Below are 19,494 nucleotides of genomic sequence, written 5' to 3' on the forward strand. Positions count from 1 at the left end.
ATTTCAGTATAAACTGAAGTAGAATCTGCTAAGATGTGTTACAACTGGAGGTGGTAGAAATACATGTGGAGCAGAAAAAACTATAGTGTAATTCATTTACAAAGCTTGTGAAAATGCTAGGCATTTAAAGCTTATGGATGGCTATTCCTTGTATTACTTATGAGTAAGTATTTTGCTGAAAAGTTTTGAATATATCATGTGTTATGTAACCAGTAGTGTCAATGGTGAACTTTATTCACTGTCAGTGAACTTGACCAACACTGTTCTGTGGTTTTTGTCACATGTAGAATCTAATATCCTGATTTACCCTACCATAAAGCAGTTTGATGGCTTAGCAGTAGTAAAGTTTTATTGCAAATTTTAAAGTACAGGGCTGAGTTAAAATATTAGTGAGAAGAATCACTCTTATCAAGCAAAAATGGTTTACATGCAAATTTTATACTGTGAAGTCATTTTATCAATTGATGTTGTGTAAGTCATAAGCAATACAAGCTGCTTTCTATACTTCCTGTTTGGTCAGAAGGTTAAAATGAAAAGATCTTTCCCACATAAATATGCAGCAGATATATAATCTGAACTTAAACTATGGTTTTAGCAGTACTTTTTGGACTTTAATGCAAGTGCAAAAACAAATTTTATATTTCAAAGTCCATTTTATGAAGCAATTAAGAAGCATCTACCTAACTTTCAATTAGAAGTGATTAATTTGCACTACAATAGCATGCTAAAGGGCACTACCAATAAAAGAATCCCATAGAATTCTATAACTGCCTTCCAAGCAATAAATATACTTAAAATTATATCCTCATAAATTTGTATCACCATTTGGCAATACATATCTGTGTGAAAGGCATTTTCAAAGATGAAATACATAAAATTTTATTATAAACCAGCATTAACAGTGGAATATTTGTGATCAATTTTGATAATAGGAAACTTAACTCTGAACCTCAATTAAGCAATATATTTTCCCCATCCAGGAATAAGTCTATTCTTCTATTAATAGAACAGTATTTCCAAAATTTGTACTCAATTACTATTATATTTTAATATTTTTTGGAAATGCGTTTTTTCTCTTGTTTTATAAATGTCTGCTTAATATCCTTAATTTCACCTCTTAGCCCACAGAGCCTAATATATTTATTATCAGACTCTTCAAAGGAAAAGTTTGCTGACTTTTCTAAGTCACTGTGCTACCTGTGCTTTCGGTTCATGCCTTTGAGTTAATAAATTTAAAGCATGGGGAATGGTGACACATAGTAGGTGATTTTTCAGGTATAAGTTGTTATTAATAACTACATCTCTATAGCTCTTCTCAACTCTACAGAGTTATGGTCATTGCAAAAGTTCTGTGTAAGCAGAGGGAGATCTCTGGTGATACAAATTTCCTTTTAGATGGTCCTCTCTGAAATTGCACTGGTGTTGTATCTACCTAATCCATCCAGCTCACTTGGAAAAAAATGTTTTTTTATTGATTTACAGAAGGGGAGAGAGAAAAAAAAAACCCACATCAATAGTGAGAAAAACATCAATCGGCTGCCTCTTGCACACCCCCACTGGAGATCGAGCCCACAACCCAGCATGTGCTCTGACCAGGAATCAGAATCATGACCTCCTGGTTCATGGGTCAACACTCAACCACTGAGCAACACTGGCTGGGCCCAGCTCACTTTTTTAATGCTCTTTCATTTTTTTGGGGGGGTAGTAGCTTTAGTGGAATGTAATTCACATACCATACAATCCACTCATTTAAATTTAATTTAATCACAACCAATTTTAGAAGATTTCCATCACCCCAGAAAGAAATCCGTACTTCTTAGTTATCATCCCCCAATCCTCTCACCTCCCATTAGCCCTAGGCAACAACCAATTCACTTTCTGCATCTATAGATTTGCCAATTTTGGACATTCTATATAATAAAAGCCCAATATGCTAAGTGTCCAGTTGTCTGGATATTTGTTCAACCAATCAAAGAGTAATATGCTAATGATATGCTAAGGCCACTCAACCACTCGCTATGACATACACTGACCACCGAGAGGCGGATGCTTTGACTTTAGGTTAACTTGCTGCTGGGGTCCGGCTGATCTGGACTGAGCAAGATGGGCCGGACACACCCTGGAGCCCTCCCTCCCACAATCCCTCCCAGTTTGGCCAACTTCCCACATCCCTCCCTGCCTCCAATCATGGACCAGTGGGGTCCATTGGCCTGGCTTGTGCCCTCTTGCAATCTGGGACCCTCAAGGGGATGTCAAAGAGCCGGTTTCAGCCAGATCCCACTCAATGCAGGAGCTTCCCCTTGGTAGTCAGTGCGCTCCCACGGGAAGAGTGCTGCTCAGCTAGAAGCCTAGCTCACGGCTTGCAAGCGCAACAGAGATGGTGGAAGCCTCTCCTGCTTCAGCAGCAGTGTTAAAGATGTCCAACTGATGGCTTAGGCCCACTCCCCATGGGTAGCAGGCCCAAGTTGTCAGTCAGACGTTCCCCAAGGGCTCCCAGATTACAAGAGGGCACAGGCCAGGCTAAGGGACCACCCCCACCCTGAGTGCATGAATTTTGTGCACTGGGCCTCTAGTTTAATATAAATGGAATCATACAATTGGTAGTCTTTTGTAAACTGGCTTGTTTTACTTAACATAATGTTTTCAAGATTCATCCATGTTGTACCATGTATCAGTGCTTCATTCCTTTTTATGGCGGAATAATATTTCATTGTATGGATATAGCCCATTTTGCTTACCCATTCGTTGGTTTATGGACATTAAATATTATAAATAATGAATGTTCATGTACAAGTTTTTGTGGGGGCATCTTTTGTTTCTCTTAGGAGTATCTAGAAGTGGAATTTCTGGGTCAAATAGTAAGTCTACGTCTAGCTTTGTGAGGAACTGCCAGACTGTTTTCCAAAGCAGCTGTACCATTTTACCTTAGTACATTTCCACCAGGAATGTATAAGGGTTCCAAATTCTCCACATCCTCACCCACATTTACAATTATCTATATTTTTTATATCTATCCTAGGGATGATAAAGTGTCAACCAACTCACTCTTAATTCTGTGGGATGGAGTACTGGGCAAAACTGCCCTCCTCCCCCTCTGTGCTGGGTCCATGTGGGAACACCACCCTGGGCACCCAGCCCTGAAAGACCGTCTGGGTATTGCTACTAAATTTAACTCCAGAGATTGTGCCCTATTGGTAATTAGCTTTTCGGTTCACAAACCCACGCATTTACACCACCCTCTAAGAAGGCACTGGAAAATATTTTTTCCAGGAACTACAAATACTCCCAGGGCAGATTATCACATGGCATCTTGACTCAGCAAGAGCTAGGACAAGATTGCTGCTAGACAGTTCCGCAGACACCACTGCCCAGCCCACCTTCCACCCTCCATGCTGTGACTTGCAGAGACACTAAGGAGACTTCTGGGAGAATAACTAGGGCCAATGGGAGAGAGGTCTCCCTGGGGAGTCGGGCCCACATGAGGTCAGGAGGGCCACGGGGTGGATTATTTCTGGTTCTGACCTGGGTGGCAACTGCTGCCTAGGGTGGAGCAGAGATTGGTATATTTGCCACTAGAGAAAGTCAACCAATCAAGGGTTATTCATTGTGTCCCTACTGTGTGCTGGCCTCTGCTGGGTGTTATGCTTACTGAGTGTACTTCGCCAGGAGAGTTTCAAGGTGAGATCTTCCCATTATACCTGCTCTCACCCCAAACCTGTCCTTCCTAGCCTTTTGCACAGAGTTATTGCAGAAATGCTAATTTCAGTTCATTGCTATATCCCCAGAGTCTGGACTGGTGTCTAGTGCTTGTCAATACTCTAGTGTATTTGATGAATGAAGGAAAGAATGTAAACTCAACACTGGCTGCTGGAACCCAAGGACCTCAATGTATATTTTGTTTAATAGTTTATTCACGGTTAGTAAAAATATGGTATTGTTGAAAATTTTCTTTGTCATGATGACTATGTAATATTCCTCCCATGAACTCACCAAATTTGTCCTGACTAAGCCCCACATGCTGGACATTTGCAGAGTTTTTAATTTTTTTCTATGCCAAATAATAGTGATCCATTCTTGTAAAACGTGTCTTTGAGCACATGTCTGGCTATCTCCATAGGATAAATAAATTACTATAACAGAATTCCTGGGGCAAGGGTTGCATCCATTTTTAAAGTTCTGTAATACATACCCGTACGTGATCCTTCTCAAAGGCTGTACAGGCGGTCTGTTTCCCACACGCCATTGCCAACAGCAGGCATCATCGTTCTTTTCATCTTTGCCAGAAGTTCTTACAATCATGGTATCTAATTTATTCCTAGTGCTAAGCAACCTCTCAGGGAATTGCTTTGAGTACATGTCAAAGTTTTGGTGTTTCTTTTTTTTAAATTTGCCATCAAGAAAACAGTTTCTGAGAAAGCCAAATCAAAGATTCCTTCTTGAAAGGGCATTTTATAGGTGACTAGGAGCAGCAACCAAGCAAACAGAACATTTGGTAAAGTTTTTTGGGGATGGTTGTCCAAGCCGTGAATACTGAGTTAAATGCCACTGTGCCCTCCCCAGACTGAGTCAGCTTGGGGCAGGGGTGGGGGTTTTTCCCAGGAACAGGTGTTTATCTGATTAAAGCCAATCGGGAAATAACTCAGAGCTCAGCCCACCCCATTTTCTCTTTTACTGGTATGATGTGGCATTTTTTCATGTTGTTGATATTGAGTATTTCTTTTTTATTTCATTCACCTGTTTGCTTCCCCTGCCTCCACACTTTTAAAGGCCCTCTCCCTCAACAGCCATTCAACCATGTGTCCCCGCTCAGTGTTCTCCAGGCCTCAGCCCATTTTGTGTCGCCCTCAGATTCCCCTAGCTCACGGTTTCGTTTTCCTCTGTTTTACGCACCTGAGGCCGGTCACAGTCCACCTGAGCGACCCGGGCGGGGCCCGCCCTGTTCTGAGCAGTGAGGACATCTCCCGCCTCCTGCTCCCTCCCTCCCTCCCTCCCTCCCTCCCTCCCTCCTTGCCTCCCAGGACACGAATTGCCCTTTTATCTGCTCTGGACCAGCAGCCCACTTGTTCGTCACCTAGTAGCTGGCCATGTGAGCGGGCGATTGTCACGGCATCCGAGCGCTCGTGTTCCAGTCACCCTCCGTTTGCTTAATAATGACCCCCGGGGCCAGAGGAGGGATGCTTGGCCACCGCCTATGCCCACCACAGGCTGCAAAGTGCTTCCTTTCAGTGAAAAGGTCAAAGTTCTCAACTTGAGGAGGAGAAAAGTGACATGTGAGATTGCTAGGATGTACGGTGAGAAAGAATCTTCTATCCATGAGGTTGTGAAAAGGAGGGGGAAAATTCAGGCTAGTTTGGCTGCCTCACCTCCACCTGTGAGGGTTACGGCCGCCATGCACGGGACGTGCTCAGGAGGGGAAGACATGGACAGAAAACATGGTGTGACTGGCGCCAGCATGTTGCACCAGAAAGCATGGCACTGTGATGAGGACGTCAGCACGGGATCCCTAGAGCAGTGACAGTGAACCATTTGGTGCAGGGAAGGGATGGTTACACAGATGCAGGAACAGGTTTGGCCTGAACAATGTAGAAATTGCTGGAGAGCCTGCGTCTGCCCCTGAGGACCTGCCGCTGTGGTCTGGCAGAGCTGCAGGTGGGCAGGGTTTGGTACTCCCGGAGGTTTCAGGCGGCCCCTGGGGATCCTGGACCACGTGCCCTGTGGGTGAGGGGGAACTGCGCTATTGTCTTTACTTCTATTTCCATAATCCTTTTCCTTTAAGATAAGTGAATTTACTTTAAAATAAACTTTACAGCATCACCTCATATAAAACACTAGTTTTCTTTGCCATAAGTAGGAAGTCCCCATAAAATAAATACAATAAAAGTAAAGTGGTATTGGGTTCTGGGTGTGGATCTTTGATTACCAGAGGCTCCGTGCAAGGCCTGCTCTCACTTCCTCAAAAAGGAAAATGTGGGCGCATGTGAGAGCCAGGGAAAGATATACCCGCAGTGAATGAGACTTCCTCCTGGTGTAATCAGAACGGCTACAATAAGTTTGAAAGGCAATTGGTTCCCACCCCCCAACCCCCACGGAATGAATTCGTGTCGCCTATGCTGCGTCCATGGACCACTTGAAATCCTTGGCAGATCACAGTCACCCGGGGTCTTGTTAAAACTCAGACGGCCCCTTCAGTGGGCACATTTGAAATGTGCATCTACCAAGAGTTTCCAAGTCACGCTGGCACTGCTGGTCTGGGGAACACAGTTCCCGTGTCACATCCTCTCTCACTTTGGGAATAACTGACAGGTGCAAACCAGAAACAATTGCAAACCCCAAACAGGGGCAAACCGCTCCCATCTGTGGTTGGCAATTTTCCTCGAAAGAGCAACAAACCCAGGCCCAGCACTAGCATCGCTGAGAGCAGTTATACCCCCTGGAACCTCTCACTTCCTCCGGGAGGGAACCTGAATGATAATTTGTAGCTGCCTGAGGACAGCTTTCTGACCTTAGTCAACCCTCCCCAGGACCCTCCCTTCCGGTGAGTGGCGGAGGAAGTAGGTGAGAGGTCAAACTACTTTCTGGGGAAAGCCCCATCCATATAACTTCTCCAAGAGCATGTGAATTCCAGAAGATAGATGGTGACGAGATTTTTTTTTTTTTTTTTCGTTTGTTTGTTTGTTTGTTTGTTTTGAGCTGACTAAAGTCAGTGCAGTGATTAGATAAATGATGGGAGAGTTTTATAAGCCGAAACTCCAAAATTCTATTCCTGAGCTTTTTAATTTTTTTAAACATATTTTATTGATTTTATTTATTTATTTATTTATTTATTTATTTATTTATTTATTTATTTTTACAGAGAGAAAGGGAGAGGAATAGAGAGAAATATCAATCAGCCACCTCCTGCACACCTCGTACTGGGGTTGTGCCCACAACCAAGGTACATGCCCTTGGCTGGAATCGAACCTGGGACTCTTGAGTCTGCAGGCTGATGCTCTATTTACTGAGCCAAACCAGTTAGGGCAATCCCTGTGCTTTTTAAATGGAATACATCTCCACTAACTAGAAGCCCACAGGGCGGCATTTGAACTTCTCCTGAGCCTCTGCACCCTTTGTGTTTGAGAAGAGAGAAACCCAGGAAGAGAGCTCAACCACACCACTGCCTCCCAACAGATCCAACCACGTTCATTTCTCCCCATTGCCTTCGAGTGCGCTACCTTGTTTCTATGGAAAAATGGAGTCTGTGTTCTGGACTTACAGCCTCAGCTCTGGCATGCAGCAGGGGCTGTGCTAATGAATGTCACCCCTTTTCCTCGCCCAGGGTCTGAATCATGTCAGAAACAAAACAAAGAATGTGACAGACGGAGACAAAATATCTCTCCCCTGGGAGAACGTGGCTCCGGCTTCCAAATGCTGACCCCCTTCCCTCCCAGGCACAGCAGTTGTGAGCACCCAGGTTCTCTCCCCGAAGGGAAAAGGCAGGGTCACAGGTGAGTAGTCCCAAAGTGTTCTTCTGAAATAACTCACGTCGCCTCTCTCAGGGCCGTGAAAAAAGCAACGCCCTGAGCCAGGAGCGTGGCCTCACTGAGTCCCCTCTACATGGAAGGACCCATGAGTAGCAAAGAAGCCTTTCCCGGAATGAGAAGCTCCGTGCGCCCCTTTCTGCAATGCTTCGGTGTTGCCATCGGGTGTGGTCTGTTAGAAGGGGACACAGAAAGGGATGACAGCTGGTTCGCACTATCGATACTGCCTGATTTGTTTCATGGCTGAGCTTCCCGGGTGAGGCCTGGGGTGAGTCAGGAGGGCCGGTGTTTAGCAGGCCTCCCTCGGGGCCGGGTCATCTGCGTTGTCTGCCCAGTGGAGAAGTGGTATGGACAGCCAGGGTCCGTGTTGACCGGCTGTGATATGGTGTCGCTGGCAGTCCCGCTGTGGGCGCTGCTCCCTGACTGCCAGGACCCAAGACAAGAAGGAGCCGTGGGCTGTTCCTGGTTTAGGAGGCAGGAATGGGGACCCTGCCTTGGAGACCCTGCAGCTCATCCTGTGACCTCAGGCCATTTCTAGATTTTTCTAGGTTCCTGGTTAGCCTTTTATAAAGTGCGTGTATAAGCTTCCAATGATTGAAATGCATGTAAAAATGGCAAAGGGAGACCATCTATACAGCACACATATAAAGAACTCTTACAATTCAAAACTAAGGTGACAAACACCTCCCATTCAAGGGCATATGCCTGGTTGCAGGTTTGATCCCAGCCCCAGGTGGGGGGTGTGTGGGAAGCTACCAATCAATGTGTCACTCTTACATTAATGCTTCTCTCTCTCTCTCTCTCTCTCTCTCTCTCTCTCTCTCTCTCTCTCTCTCTCTCTCTCTCTCTCTCTCTCTCTCTCTCTCTCTCCCCTCTCTAAAAAAAAGAAAAAGAAAGAAAAAAATGGGCAAATGATTTGAATAAATATTTTACAAAAGAGATGAAGTGGCTAATAAACACAGGCTGGGGCCGGGACCGGTTTGGCTCAATGGATAGAGCGTTGGCTTGGGGACTGACGGGTCCCGGGTTCGATTCCAGTCAAGGGCATGTACCTTGGTTGTGGGCATATCCCCAGTAGGGGGTGTGCAAGAGGCAGCTGGTCGATGACTCTCTCTCTCATCGATGTTTCTAACTCTCTATCTCTCTCCCTTCCTCTCTGTACAAAATCAATAAAATATATTTAAAAAAAAAAAAAAAAAAAAAAAAAAAAAAAAAAACAGGCTGGGGAAACATGTAAGTACTCCTCGGGGATTCTCAAAACTACCAAGGGAAGAAATTGGATTTCCTCCATTCAAATGGGGTGAGTAAAAGCCCAGGCTGTATCACTGGGTATTTTAAGAAATGGTGACCTCCTAAAAGGTGGTAGCTTGAGGACATTTGGGACATAAAGAGAGGAACCGCCACTCCCCCCACCCCCAACCCCGCCCCCACCACCCCAACTCCTAAGGATGCTTGGACTGTCCTGAGCTATTTTTGGACCATGAGATGGAAAAATAGTTCATAGGGCCAGGTTCATCTCAGAAGTTCATCTGAGACCTATGGTATATGACCAAACTCTAACAAGTAATTGCTTTTGGCAGATTTGACGTCAGTTAATGGCTGGAATTTGTACCTGAAAGAGAGTTAAATCGGGAGGCAGCTGGGGGAATACCATTTTCTCGTTGGGCTACCTAGCAAGAAGATCTAAAATGAAAGCCTTCACTCACCTCTCTCTTCTCATCCTCCTTTTTGGTAAGAAACATTTAAAATTTTAAAATTATTTTAATTGTGTTTGTTGTCTTTGTGATTGAACCAACAGGCTTTAGCTGTGCCCAACAGATGGATTATTCTGGGGGTGAAATTTTCCCTCCAACGGGGCTCACAGACACAAGGCATTTCAGTCTGTGAGGAAGGAGCACAGAGCAGTCGTAAGGAGGCCCCCAGACTAAGATTTGGGGTTCAGTAACCAGAGCTATTCCCGAGGCCGGAGAAGAGTGACTTAGTAGGACCCAAGGGCCCAATGCCCTTCTTTGGCCCCCAGATGTCATTTGAGTCCCAGCAGTGTTTCCCAAACTTTTGAAATATGTGTACCCCTTCTATAATTTTCATAACGCTGAGTACCCCTCATGCTCATGAGAACGTAGAATTAGGCGCAGCTAAGCACGGTGCAGTGCATATTCCCAACAAACTCCTGTGCAACGCATACCCCCACCAAACTCTTCCCGTACCCCTGGGGGTACGCGGACCACACTTTGGAAAACACTGGGTCCCAGGAAGCAGGTTTAATCCCTGCTCCTGGCATCAAGAGTTTTTGCCCCCTCACATGTGGGAATTAAGGGTTTAGCCGGTAAATTTCTTACTGCCTCTGACTATTGGTGCACCCTTCTATCAAATGTGTCTCTCGTATCTCCGTCCCAGGGCCTGTCAGGCATAGGGTAAGCCCTTGATAAATGAGAGCAGTAGGAACAGGAGGAGCAGCAGTCAACATGACTGGCTGGTGGACCATTTTCTGGCCCCTGGAAGAGCAATTGCTTTTCTCCTCACCACCTAGGAAGGCCTACGCTGGGCCCGTCAGGGTGCAGAGCCAGATTCTGCTCTCTAGAGATTCACAGGCCCAGGGGGAATCAGGGAGACTTTCAGCAGCTTTCCATACTCGAGGGTTTAGAAATTGCTTTCTCTCTAAAAATTGCTTTTTCTTTTAATCATGTGTTTAACCGATTGTCAATGTCAGAGTTCCAAAGACAATTAAGGGTCCTAGAAAACTTATCAATGGATCACAAACATTTACTACCCGCTACGTCCAAAGGTGTCTAAGAGTTTTAAAAAATATGTATATGATGATCACCATAGCCCTTAGGGCTGCAGTTCTCAGCCTGTGGGTCGTTACCCCTTTGGGGCTTGAATGACCCTTTCACAGGGGTTGCCTAAGACATCCTGCATATCAGATATTTACATTATGATTCATAACAATAGCAAAATTACAGTTATGAAGTAGCAACGAAAATAATTTTATGGTTTGGGGTCACCACAACATGAGGAACTTTGTTAAAGGGTCGTGGCATTAGAAAGATTGAGAACCACTGCCTTAGGGCAAAGATCATCTCTATTCTTCTTACTCTTTAAAAAGTTCATGTGATTGCATTTTTTGGAGTTTTAATAGACATTTAATGAGACTTTCTAATTTCATCATTCTTTAAACACACCCTTTCCCTTATCTTCCTTATACTTGTCAACAGCTTTGCCATGTAATGAAAAATTGGGACAATTGCCTTAAACTGTAAAAAGACAAAGAAGTCTATTTCCAGGTTGTATCAGCGCCACCTGGTGACAGATTGACAATTCAACAACATAAATGATATTAATTCTGTATTCGTGAACTCTATGTCATATTTTAATAACATTTTCCCAGTTTTGTCTGTTCAATATTTAACTTAATTTAATGTGAGGTGTGTGTGTGTGTGTGTGTGTGTGTGTGTGTGTGTGTGTGTTTAAATGAGTCATGTATTTTCGTTTCTAATGTTCTCAACTAAATAGTAAGTCCTCACCTTGTCAATAGGTTCTGCAACTTAAAGCAAAATGATATATATTGAAACCAGTTTTACATAAACTAATTGATGCAAACAGGAGTTAAGTTCCTACATCTCATCAACATTATTGAAAAAAAATGTTGAATCAAACAACGTTATTAAAGAACCTGTTGCATTTATTTTTCAGAAAATAATTAATTGAGTACTAATTACAGCTGACTTGTGAACAACACAGGTTTCACTTTTAAAATCCGAGTAAAAGTGGACTCAGGCAGTGCAAACCTGTGTTGTTCAAGGGTCACCTGTTGTATTAACTAACTAGAAGCCCTGTACATAGATTTGTGTACCAGTGGGTTCCTTGGCCTGGCCTGTGCCCTCTCGCAATCCAGAACCCCTCGGGGATGTCGGAGGCCTGGTGCACAGATTCGGCCCAATTCCCACAGGCCAGGCGGAGGGACCGCACTGGTGTATGAATCAGTTCACCGGGCCTCTAGTATGTATATAAGATCTTTGGTCAATCTCTTCCTGCCCTCCCCCTTCTCTCTTCCCTTTGAAATTCATTCAGTCTGTTCCATGTTTCCATGCCTGTGTGTTGAACATCTGCTCCCTGGTGGTAAGTGTGCATACAGTTACTGTCAAACAGTCAAAAAGTCACTTAGGCTTCACTAATCCTAACTAATAAAGAGGGAATATGCTAATTGACCCTCACACCATCACCAAGATGGCAGCACCTACAGGCAATGAGAGGGAATATGCTAATTGACTGCTACACCCAACCTCCAATATGGTGATACCCATAGCCAATAAGGAGGGAATATGCTAATTGACTGTCATGTCCTCAAAGATGGTGATAGCCAATAAGGAGGGAATATGCTATTGACTGTCAGATCCTCAAAGATGGTGACACCATAGCCAATAAGTTGGGAATATGCTATTTTAATGCCACACCCTCAAAGATGGCAGTGCCCACAGTCACAAGATGGTGACACACAGTCCCCTCAGCCCCATCGGGGTACCTGCCTCCAGAGAGTCCCCCAGTCCTCTCACCCCGCCAGCTTCCCAGGGTCACCCAAGGCTCAGGTAACCAGGGCCGGCCGAAGCTTGAGCTGCTGGTAGTGGTAGCAGCAGAGGTGTGATGACAGCATCACCTTCTCCTGATTACTGGGTTGCCTCCCACCACTAAGAGCTCCCAGACTGTCACAAGGGGCAGGATGGGCTAGGGACGCCACCAAGTATATGAATTTCATGCACCAGTCCTCTCTGTAGATAGATAGATAGATAGATAGATAGATGGAAATGGTCATTGTACAGTTAATGTTCTGCCTTCTGAAACTTGGAATCTTTGTTCGTCCAGCCATCGTAACTTCTGAAGACAACATGACCCCCATGTCTTCCCCAACAAACTCTATTACCATGGCTCCTGGAATCAACACCACCGCCGCGGCTCCAAAAACCACCACCACCATGGTGTCTCAAGAAACCACCACCAGGACCAAAGCGGCTCCAGAAACCACCACCACCATCACAGTGGCTCCTGAAACTACCACCACCACCACAGTGGCTCCAGAAACCACCACCACCACCACAGTGGCTCCTGAAACTACCAACATCAACACAGTGGCTCCAGAAACCACCACCACCACCACAGAGGCTCCAGAAACCACCACCACCACAGCGGCTCCAGAAACCACCACCACCACCACCACAGTGGCTCCAGAAACCACAACCACCACCACCACAGCAGCACCAGAAACCACCACTACCACCACAGTGACTCCAGAAACCACCACCACCAACACGGCTCCAGAAACCACCACCACCACAACCACAGAGGCTCCAGAAACCACCACCACCACCACAGTGGCTCCAGAAACTACCACCACCACCACAGTGGCTCCAGAAACCACCAGCACCACCACCACGGCAGCTCTAGAAACCACCACCACCACCACAGCGGCTCCAGAAACCACCACCACCACCACCACCGCGGCTCAAGAAACCACCACCACCACAACAGTGGCTCCAGAAACTACCACAACCACAGTGGCTCCAGAAACAACCACCACCAGCACGGCAGCTCCAGACACCACCACCACCACCACAGTGGCTCCAGAAACCACAACCACCACCACCACCGTGGCTCCAGAAACCACCACCACCACCACAGTGGCTCCAGAAACCACCAGCACCACCACCACGGCAGCTCTAGAAACCACCACCACCACCACAGCGGCTCCAGAAACCACCACCACCACCACCACCGCGGCTCAAGAAACCACCACCACCACAACAGTGGCTCCAGAAACTACCACAACCACAGTGGCTCCAGAAACAACAACCACCAGCACGGCAGCTCCAGACACCACCACCACCACCACAGTGGCTCCAGAAACCACAACCACCACCACCACCGTGGCTCCAGAAACCACCACCACCACCACAGTGGCTCCAGAAACCACAACCACCACCACCACAGTGGCACCAGACACCAGCACCACCACCACAGTGGCTCCAGAAACCACCACCATCACCACCGAGGCTCCAGAAACCACCACCACCATGACAGTGGCTCCTGAAACTACCACCACCACCACAGTGGCTCAAGAAACCACAACCACAACCACCACCGTGGCTCCAGAAACCACAACCACCACCACAGTGGCTCCAGAAACCACAACCACCACCACCACAGTGGCACCAGACACCAGCACCACCACCACAGTGGCTCCTGAAACTACCACCATCACCACAGTGGCTCCAGAAACCACGACCACCACCACAGAGGCTCCAGAAACCACCACCACCACAGCGGCTCCAGAAACCACCACCACCACCACCGAGGCTCCAGAAACCACCACCACCACGACAGTGGCTCCTGAAACTACCACCACCACCACAGTGGCTCAAGAAACCACAACCACAACCACCACCGTGGCTCCAGAAACCACCACCACCACCACCACAGTGGCTCCAGAAACCACCACCACCACCACCGCGGCTCCAGACACCACCACCACCACCACAGTGGCTCCAGAAACCACCACCACCACCACGGCTCCAGAAACCACCACCACCACCACAGTGGCTCCAGAAACCACCACCACCACCACCACCGCAGCTCCAGAAACCACCACCACCACCACAGTGGCTCAAGAAACTACAACCACCACAGCGGCTCCAGAAACAACCACCACCACCACGGCGGCTCCGGAAACCACCACCACCACCACCACAGTGGCTCCAGAAACCACAACCACAACCACCACCGCTGCTCCAGAAACCACCACCACCACCACAGCAGCTCCAGAAACCACCACCACCACCATAGTGGCTCCAGAAACCTCTACCACCACAGTGGCTCCAGATACCACCACCACCACAGTGGCTCCAGAAACTATCACCACCACCACAGTGGCTCCAGAAACCACCACCACCACCACAGTGGCTCCAGAAACCACCACCACCACCACCACAGCAGCTTCAGAAACCACCACCACCACCACCGTGGCTCCAGAAGCCACCACCACCACAGTGGCTCCAGAAACTACCACCACCACCACAGTGGCTCCAGAAACCACCACCACCACTACAGTGGCTCCAGAAACCACCACCACCACCACCACAGCAGCTCCAGAAACCACCACCACCACCACCGCAGCTCCAGACACCACCACCACGACCACAGTGGCTCCAGAAACTACCACCACCACCACAGTGGCTCCAGAAACCACCACCACCACCACAGTGGCTCCAGAAACCACCACCACCACCACGGCTCCAGAAACCACCACCACCACCACCACCACCGCGGCTCCAGAAACCACCACCACCACCACCACAGAAGCTCCAGAAACCACCACCACCACCACCGCGGCTCCAGACACCACCACTACGACCACAGTGGCTCCAGAAACTACCACCACCACCACAGTGGCTCCAGAAACCACCACCACCACCACAGTGGCTCCAGAAACCACCACCACCACCACGGCTCCAGAAACCACCACCACCACCACCACCACCACCGCGGCTCCAGAAACCACCACCACCACCACAGTGGCTCCAGAAACTACCACCACCACAGCGGTTCCAGAAACAACCACCACCACGACGGCGGCTCCGGAAACCACCACCACCACCACAGTGGCTCCAGAAACCACAACCACAACCACCACCGCTGCTCCAGAAACAACCACCACCACCACAGTGGCTCCAGAAACCACCACCATAACCACCACAGCGGCTCCAGAAACCACCACCACCACCACCGCAGCTCCAGAAACCACCACCACCACCACAGTGGCTCCAGAAACCACCACCACCACCACCACAGTGGCTCCAGAAACCACCACCACCACCACAGTGGCTCCAGAAACAACCACCACCACCACCACTGCGGCTCCAGAAACCACAACCACCACCACAGTGGCTCCAGAAACCACAACCACCACCACCACAGCTGCACCAGAAACCACCACCACCACCACAGTGGCTCCAGAAACGACCACCACCACCACCACAGTGGCTCCAGAAACCACCACCACCATCACCACAGTGGCTCCAGAAACCACCACCACCACCACAGTGGCTCCAGAAACTACCACCACAACCACAGTGCCTCCAGAAACCACCAGCACCACCACCACAGCGGCTCCAGAAACCACCACCACCACCACCGCAGCTCCAGAAACTACCACCACCACCACAGTGGCTCCAGAAACCACCACCACCACCACTACGGTGGCTCCAGAAACCACCACCACCACCACAGTGGCCCCAGAAACCACCACCACCACCACAACCACCACGGCTCCAGAAACCACCACCACCACCACAGTGGCTCCAGAAACCACCACCACCACCACAGTGGCTCCAGAAACCACCACCACCACCACCACCGCGGCTCCAGAAACCACCACCACCACCACAATGGCTCCAGAAACTACCACCACCACAGCGGCTCCAGAAACAACCACCACCACGACGGCGGCTCCGGAAACCACCACCACCACCACAGTGGCTCCAGAAACCACAACCACCACCACCACCGCTGCTCCAGAAACCACCACCACCACCACAGCGGCTCCAGAAACCACCACCACCACCACAGTGGCTCCAGAAACCACCACCACCACAGTGGCTCCAGATACCACCACCACCACAGTGGCTCCAGAAACTACCACCACCACCACAGTGGCTCCAGAAACCACCACCACCACAGTGGCTCCAGAAACCACCACCACCACCACAGTGGCTCCAGAAACCACCACCACCACCACCGCAGCTGCAGAAACCACCACCACCACAGTGGCTCCAGACACTACCACCACCACCACAGTGGCTCCAGAAACCACCACCACCACTACAGTGGCTCCAGAAACCACCACCACAGCAGCTCCAGAAACCACCACCACCACCACCGCGGCTCCAGACACCACCACCACAGTGGCTCCAGAAACTACCACCACCACGACGGCGGCTCCGGAAACCACCACCACCACCACAGTGGCTCCAGAAACCACAACCACAACCACCACCGCTGCTCCAGAAACCACCACCACCACCACAGTGGCTCCAGAAACCACCACCATAACCACCACAGCTGCTCCAGTAACCACCACCACCACCACCGCAGCTCCAGAAACCACCACCACAGTGGCTCCAGAAACCACCACCACCACCACCACAGTGGCTCCAGAAACCACCACCACCACCACCACAGTGGCTCCAGAAACAACCACCACCACCACCACCGCGGCTCCAGAAACCACAACCACCACCACAGTGGCTCCAGAAACCACCACCACCACAGTGGCTCCAGAAACCACCACCACCACCACCACAGTGGCTCCAGGAACTACCACCACCACGGCGGCTCCAGAAACCACCACCACCACCACCACAGTGGCTCCAGAAACCACCACCACCACCACCACAGCAGCTCCAGAAACCACCACCACCACCACCGCGGCTCCAGACACCACCACCACGACCACAGTGGCTCCAGAAACTACCACAACCACCACAGTGGCTCCAGAAACCACCACCACCACCACAGTGGCTCCAGAAACCACCACCACCACCACGGCTCCAGAAACCACCACCACTACCACCACCACTGCGGCTCCAGAAACCACCACCACCACCACAGCAGCTCCAGAAACCACCACCACCACCACCGCGGCTCCAGACACCACCACCACGACCACAGTGGCTCCAGAAACTACCACCACCACCACAGTGGCTCCAGAAACCACCACCACCAGCACAGTGGCTCCAGAAACCACCACCACCACCACGGCTCCAGAAACCACCACCATCACCACCACCGCGGCTCCAGAAACCACCACCACCACCACAGTGGCTCCAGAAACCACCACCACCACAGTGGCTCCAGATACCACCACCACCACAGTGGCTCCAGAAACTACCACCACCACCACAGTGGCTCCAGAAACCACCACCACCACAGTGGCTCCAGAAACCACCACCACCACCACCACAGCAGCTCCAGAAACCACCACCACCACCACCGTGGCTCCAGAAACCACCACCACCACAGTGGCTCTAGAAACTACCACCACCACCACAGTGGCTCCAGAAACCACCACCACCACTACAGTGGCTCCAGAAACCACCACCACCACCACCACAGCAGCTCCAGAAACCACCACCACCACCACCACCGCGGCTCCAGACACCACCACCACAGTGGCTCCAGAAACTACCACCACCACCACAGTGGCTCCAGAAACCACCACCACCACCACAGTGGCTCCAGAAACCACCACCACCACCACCACGACTCCAGAAACCACCACCACCACCACAGTGGCTCCAGAAACCACCACCACCACCACAGTGGCTCCAGAAACCACCACCATAACCACCACAGCGGCTCCAGAAACCACCACCACCACCACCGCAGCTCCAGAAACCACCACCACAGCGGCTCCAGAAACCACCACCACCACCACCACAGTGGCTCCAGAAACCACCACCACCACCACCACAGTGGCTCCAGAAACAACCACCACCACCACCACCGCGGCTCCAGAAACCACAACCACCACCACAGTGGCTCCAGAAACCACCACCACTACCACCACGGCGGCTCCAGAAACCACCACCACCACCACAGTGGCTCCAGAAACCGCCACCACCACCACAGTGGCTCCAGAAACCTACACCACCACCACTACGGCGGCTCCAGAAACCACCACCACCACCACCACAGTGGCTCCAGAAACCACCACCACTACAGCGGCTCCAGAAACCACCACGACCACAGCGGCTCCAGAAACCACCACCATCACCACAGTGGCTCCAGAAACCACCACCACCACCACAGTGGCTCCAGAAACCACCACCACAACCACAGCGGCTCCAGAAACCACCACCACAACCGGGGCTCCAGTAACCACCACCACCACCACAGTCGCTCCAGAAACCACCACCACCACCACAGTGGCTCCAGAAAGCACCACCACCACAGTGGCTCCAGAAACCACCACCACCACCACAGTGGCTCCAGAAACTACCACCACCACGGCGGCTCCAGAAACCACCACCACCACCACGGCGGCTCCAGAAACTACCACCACCACCACAGTGGCTCCAGAAACCACCACCACCACCACAGTGGCTCCAGGAACTACCACCACCACAGCGGCTCCAGAAACAACCACCACCACCACGGCGGCTCCAGAAACCACCACCACCACCACCACAGTGGCTCCAGAAACCGCCACCACCACCACCACCACCCCCGCAGCTCCAGAAACTACCACCACCACCACTGTGGCTCTAGAAACCACCTCTACCACCACAGTGGCTCCAGAAACCACCACCACCACCGCGGTTCCAGAAACCACCACCACCACCACAGCAGCTCAAGAAACCACCACCACCACCGCAGTGGCTCCAGAATCCACCACCACCACCACCACTTCGATAGCACCCACCTCCAGCAGTGTCATTTCACCAAGTAAGAGCAACTACCTCAAAGACACCTCACTGAGCAGTCAGCATTGTGGAGGGTGGCAGGCAAGCATGTTCTGCTGGGATAGGGAAGTGGTTATAGAGACTCAGGGTTTCCTTGGTATGAACCCTTGGAATTCAAAATTCTGAGTCACAACAGCTAGCTAGTAGTGATGGCCGAGGCTCTAAAAAAATTATCCACCGTTTCATTCTTTTCTCCTTTCCTTACTATCCATCCTCCCTTAAGCTATTTGGCAGATGTGGAATATTTTTATGAACTTGGACTTTATGAAAGGCATTTCTCTAACTGCCCCACCCCTAAGAGTTTTCAAAAATGGTCTCGGCTTCTCTGTGTAGGCCAGGTCCAAATATCACCAAAGCTTCAGTCCTGCTTCAGTTCCCCTACCTGTTCTAGCTCCTTTACCTAAGGAATGAGTCAGCTCTACCCTTATTCCTTCTCAGGTGTTATTGAAAAAGAGGACAAGTTATGA

General features: G+C 49.8%; 1 pseudogene across 1 annotated transcript in view; it reads left to right on the top strand.

Moving 5' to 3' along the window:
* Positions 1-19,494, top strand: part of LOC311617368 (securin-like) — a 32,489-nt pseudogene extending 12,995 nt beyond the window's left edge. The window contains exon 2 of the transcript in view: positions 19,466-19,494. The product of the transcript in view is annotated as a securin-like (transcript). The remainder of the gene's footprint in view (positions 1-19,465) is intronic.

The sequence above is a fragment of the Pipistrellus hanaki genome (assembly GCF_964339955.1).
Source record: "Pipistrellus hanaki genome assembly, chromosome: 2".
In the NCBI taxonomy this organism is placed as follows: Eukaryota; Metazoa; Chordata; class Mammalia; order Chiroptera; family Vespertilionidae; genus Pipistrellus; species Pipistrellus hanaki.